The sequence below is a fragment of the Pan paniscus genome, chromosome 17 (assembly GCF_029289425.2).
Source record: "Pan paniscus chromosome 17, NHGRI_mPanPan1-v2.0_pri, whole genome shotgun sequence".
Classification (NCBI taxonomy): Eukaryota; Metazoa; Chordata; class Mammalia; order Primates; family Hominidae; genus Pan; species Pan paniscus.
The window spans coordinates 56,442,010-56,447,926 of record NC_073266.2 but is presented as its reverse complement, the minus strand read 5'-3'; the positions used below and the strand labels follow the sequence as shown (position 1 = coordinate 56,447,926).

General features: G+C 34.6%; 1 non-coding gene across 1 annotated transcript; it reads right to left on the bottom strand.

Annotated features, from left to right (window-relative positions):
- Positions 1-5,508: 5,508 nt before the first annotated feature.
- LOC112437855 (U6 spliceosomal RNA) lies at positions 5,509-5,612 on the bottom strand. The gene has a single exon (XR_003026356.1). It is a non-coding gene; the product is annotated as a U6 spliceosomal RNA (small nuclear RNA).
- Between the last annotated feature and the right edge of the window lie 305 nt (positions 5,613-5,917).

The following is a 5,917-nucleotide window of genomic DNA, read 5'->3' as shown; positions in this document are numbered from 1 at the left end:
TAACATTAAAAATGCACAAAGAAGTCCTAGGCTGAAAGTTATCTCATATAAAATATAAACACTTCATTGACAATATAGAGATTAAAATTATTTTAAGTCCAAGCAAACATCATTGTATTTGATGCTAAAAATTAAATACAATTACATTTAGTAAATCATCAATTATTTTTCATGTTCATGGATATATCACTAAGATTAAAATTGGTCTCTTTTATTATCTACCCCAGAGGTTCATTTTTTCTTTCTCTCTTTCTCCCTCCCTCCTTCTGTCCTTCCTTCCTTTTCTCTTACTCTCTCTTTTTTCTTTTCTCTTGGTCTCCATCCACTCATCCTTTATTTTCTCATCATAATCTCTTTACATTTCAACCATGTATTGTGTTCCCCATTTATATTTTCTTTAATATATACCTTGGGTTCTATTATCTGTCTACAGCCACACAATATCATATCTAAAGACATAAAAGCAGACATATTTAAATACATCTGAGTGTTCTGTGACTCCAGGATATTTATTATAAATTATCCTGCTGGTACACATCATATGTGGTCTATATTATAAAACTTATGTGTTTTTTTTTTTTTGTAATTTTAAGGCTAGATACCTCCATGTTCAAATCACGGTGCCCTTCTTCCATTCTTTAATCACTCCATCAAATGCTTATTTAACTCTCTTTTCTGTCAGATCCCTGGTTCCTTTGAGGGTACTGTCTTACTCATCATTGAATTTTCCATAACATTTAGCATAATGCATTGTACATAATGTGTGCCTATTGTGTCTTTGATAAATTAATGAATCATTTATGTTTGATTTCAATGGATAAGATGAGACCAACATTTCAACTGTAAATATTCTTTTCTATTTTTCCTATAGGCATACTAACGTTGCTAATATAGCATAGCCTGAATACTCAATGCAACTTTCTGTTCTATGTGGCAATGGAATTCTATTTTTCCCTAAACAACCTCAGTGTCTACTTTTGCTGATTGTGGCCAAAGAACAGAGGTTCTAAAAGGCCTCCAGAGGATTGCAGAGTCCCATTCACTGTAGTCTTCGTGAATGTCACTCTTAAAAGTTGTTCGGTGCTCAGTATGACAGCCATAGATGCAGTGTCCTACCCTCCCTCACAATTCACCCAACCTCACAATTCAGAAACCAAGTAGGTCCCAGTTGACCTTGCCTGGGTTGTGAGCTTTGCAACCTGTGTTGCATGTTATTGTTGTATGAGACATTTTCTTCTCTTACTCTGTGCACTTGGAAGCTAGAAATGAAGACATTTCCAAATGCTTAGAACATTGAAGGCATAACAAAGGAGAAAACAACAGTTCTTCCGAGTAGAATAACTCAGCCATATATAATGGTAGCATGGAGTGTTTGTTCTCTCTATGAACATAAGTGACGTTCACAGAATGACCTTTCCTTTGGCAAGAGGCCTAAGTGGAAGACTCTATTATAAATGAAATTCACTGAGGTGTATAACCCAACACATTAATGAATAGAAATTTTTAATGGCATTGTTGTCTGAGGAAACATCCAGAACTGAGCCAAAGGATCAGCAGTGATTTATGGCTCTCGTTAATTTTTAAAGAGGACTTAAGGAGTAGAACAGTATCTTCAAACTATTCTAGAAGAACATCAATGGAAAGATTTGGACTTGTAATTATGCAAGATAACTTGCCAGATGGCCTAATTAAAAATACTTGTATTAAGTAAGTGTTCTTATTTGACAAACAAACAAGTGTGATTAACAGGAATTTCTTAACTAGCTACCCTCAGCACACTTCCAATAAATGGAAACTCTTTCTTATCCCCTGCCATGGGCCATGGTAGAGCTTAATGGAAAGTTGTCCTTGTCATCTTTCTTCTCCTGTGTGCTCCCCAGAGGTATTCAGGGTTGCCCTGATTACATGGGTTCCAAAAGCCAGGGTGTAAAATTCTTTTTTTAAAATCTACAGCCATAGTCACAGTGTATCCTTCTAGTCCAAAAGTACGTACGCTGCTACTTACAAAACATTGACACATCTTTCTTCTTTTCTCTTTCTCCATTAAATGTAAACTTACCTCTCACTCCTCTGCCATTTGCCAGGTTTCTTCAAAGGTAGTGCCTTGGTTGCCATTGAATTTTCCATCATATTTAGCACAAAGCATTCCAATCATTCTTGGTAAATGCATGAATCATTCATGTTTGATTTCAATGGGTAATAAGTGGGATGAGACTCAAATTTCAATTTCAAATATTCTATTTTATGAAGTATCTCCATATACAAAAGCCCAGCTGTGAACTCTAGCCCCTGTCTCTTTTAATCACCTCCACCACTTTCAGTTGATTTTTTTCCCAACAGATGTTTTCCTGCTCCAGTATTCTCTAGCACTTCACACACCTTGCATTACAACTACTTTAGCTTGACCAACAGTTCTTCTCCCTCAATGTAATGTAAAATTTGACTCTGGCTTGATGCACAGAGATGCAGCTGGAGAAACGTCATTTGTTTCTTCTTCTTCCCATCCCTATAGGACTCTAACCAGCAGTCTAATGTTTGGGAAAAAAATGCTAAGGAATGTGGAGTCAAAAGAGGCTTGGACATATAACTTTGAATAAGAGAGTCATGGTTGACATAAATGAGACAACGATCCAAATAGGATATCAGAAGGAGGGGGAATGCGTGGTATATACCAAGAACTAGACTACATCACTGAAATCCCAGAAATTTAAGGAGGACAAGAGCAAAGGGAAGTTAATAAAAGCAGATGGACAGAAGGGAGGCCTGGATAGATTCTGAAAACCATGTTGCTGTCAACACTGAATATTTTGAGTAGACACGATTTTATACACCAAACATAGGATGGATTTAAGCACCAATAAATCACCCACAAGTACTTGTGAAAATATTTTTCAGGAGCACCATATGTATTCTTGTAAGAACTGAGGAAAACGACTGAGGAAATATTTATAGAAGCAGGAAATTACAAAAATAAAACCTGAATTTGAGATTCTTTGAGAAACAACATCTAAAATGCAAATAGAAAACCTAGTAAAATGTTTTAGTTTTTCTGATACTGACTACTATTATGTTTTTTTTTATTTTCAATTCCACTAAGTCATTGCAATTAGGTATGTTTAGAAGCAGAACTGCTAGTTTAATAATGGAATTTGAGGATGGTCATGTTCAACTTGTCCTGAGGCCCAGTCAAAAAAAAAAAAAAAAAAAAAAGACAAAGCAAGAGAAAGGGCTATTGACTGAAATCCTGGCTTTCATTTGTTTCCTATTTTCCTACTGCTTTATTATCAAATAGCTTAAAAACTATTAAAAGATCATGATGTGCTTTGTGTCTAGGTAGCACTAAAAATGCCTCCTTGCATTCTACCTGTTCAAAGTTATCGCTTGTGGCTCTCACTGAGGACATAGTGTGTACCACTGCAGATGCACAAAGTGTGATGTAATTCTTAATTTTCCAAGTACATAACATGATCTCTTGTTGAATATGGTGATCAAGTACCTGCATTTGCCTCTATTTCTCTAAAATGTGAGAGAATAAAAACAGAATTAAACCCATAAACCCGAACAGCAAAGAGAATGGGAGAGGAATCATTATCTAATATTAGATTTCGAAGCACTATTGAGAGATTAAAAAATGAATGGGAACTATACATTTGAACAAAGAAAGTTGAGGAATCTACAGTCAAAAATTAACATAGAAAGGAATGGCAGGAAAAAAGGGAGCTAATCTTTCAAGCAAATCCCAAAGAGTTTTGGAAAAAAATTGGTAGTCATGGAGGGTGGAATTATAAAAGGGGTGCAAAATTGGTAGGGGAGAGTACAGGGTCTGATTGAAATTCTGTCCCTGGAACAAAAAGCCAATCAGCTCTCTGCTCCTCTCTTCTCTCTCCCATGTTCCTGGATATAAGAAGGATACAAAAAAGTTCACATTGATTCTAAGCAAAATAAAACCAAGCAAAATGACAAAAATCATTATAACACAAATGATGACTTCTTCATTTAAAAAACGTAATGTATTGACTGGGGGGGACTAGCAGCACTAGTGAGTGCTAGCATCACAGAATAAATTTCTTCCTGCTTTGGCAATCCCTTACTAAAAGCCTGGCAACTTAGTGATTTATATGCCTAGCTGACCAGGTCAGATTCCTGATTGAAAAATAAATATTGTGGGGAAAACAAGCTTACCTATACAACAGTAGAGAGCATTTAGTTCACTACCTGGAAAAGTCAGCCAATACCTCTTGTTTTAAATATGCTAAAAATAACCTATAATCACTTAGGAATATAAAAAACAGCATCAAAATGAGCAAATAAGTAGATAAAACAATTCTTGTGAAAACAGAAATAACTCATGAAAGAGAAGAAACTCAAAAAGAAAATCTAATTAGTCTTTTCAGAGAGTTTTGAAAGATACCACCAAAAAAAATAAAACAAAGTGAAGGAGCTCAATATGAACACAGAGGAAAATTGACAATGAGGCAGCAAATATGACAAAATATACAAAGTGTAAAAGAAAAACAACCTGGGATAGCCAACATCTAATAAATATGAACTCTGGGAGAAGAAAGTGGAAAATAGAAAAGAGGAAATAAGCAAATAAAATACAGGAACGATTTGCATATCTGAAAAAAATACATGAGTTTTTCTATTTAAAGAGGTCCTCAATTACACAAAAATCATGGATGGAAAAAAATCAAACAAACAAATCTCCTACACCTAAAAATATCATTAGGCAATTTCAGAACATGCAAAAAAAGGCAGCCATCTCACACTTTGCCAGTTGCTGTGGCAGAGGAATTAGAACTTCGCACATAAATGCCCAGATCTGATCATGACTAAATTTCCCGTTCTTCAATTCATTTGCCAAAGGTGGTCACCTGCCTGCATCAAATGCACAAGGTCCAGAAAGCTTAATCACTGCATGTGCATAGAAGAGAGAAGGAAAAAATATTTGGTAACAGCACCCAAAAATGTCTGCAACCACTGTTTCTGCACAACTTTATTAAAAAGTATGTACATGGAGATCTAGTATAACAAGTGAAAATTGAAAAAATATGGAGAAACCTGTTAATTTTACAAAGAGGAAATCAAAAGATATGGGTAAGAGCTAAATTATATGTTATATGTATAATATCTATATAGTGATAAATTATAAATAACATAAAATGTACAATTTTGACCATTTTTAAGTTTGTGGTTAGGTGGCATTAAGTACGTTCAAATTGTTGCACAGCTATCTCTACAATTCATCTCCAGAACTTTTATCTTCTCAAATTAAAACTCTATAACCACTAAATGACAACTTCTTATTCAGCTCTCTCCACAGTTCCTAGCAAACATCATTCTACTTTTTGTCTCTATGAATTTGTCTACTTTAGGTATAAGTAGAATCATATAAAATTTGTTCTTCTGTATCTGATTTATTTCACATACCCTCATGCCTTCAAAGTTCATTCATGTTGCAGCATGTGTAAAAATTTCACTCTTTTTTTAAAGGCTGAATAATACCTCATAAATATGAAACACTTCCCAAATGTGCATGGCATCCTTGAGCAGGGGTCATGCTAATCTCTGTATTATTTCAATTTTAGTGTACGTGCTGCTGAAATGAGCACTAAAGATTTTTTAAAAAATTGTTTAATAACAATGACAAGCAACTGAAGATCAAATAATGGAGAGGAAGATTAAAAGTAAGGGTCATACAAATGAGTTTAATATTTATCTTCAACAGATAGGAAATGGTAATACCCATATGTTATAGATCAGAAGTCATATTAGTGCCATGAAAAAGGTATGAATGTCACCTCTACAAGAAGCAAAATTTTTAAAAAACAACAAGGAATTACCTTTGTAACAGGGACTAGGTAGTTGTGAAGATTGAGCAAGAGAAAGACGTTTTTATTTTAAGGCATTCTGCATT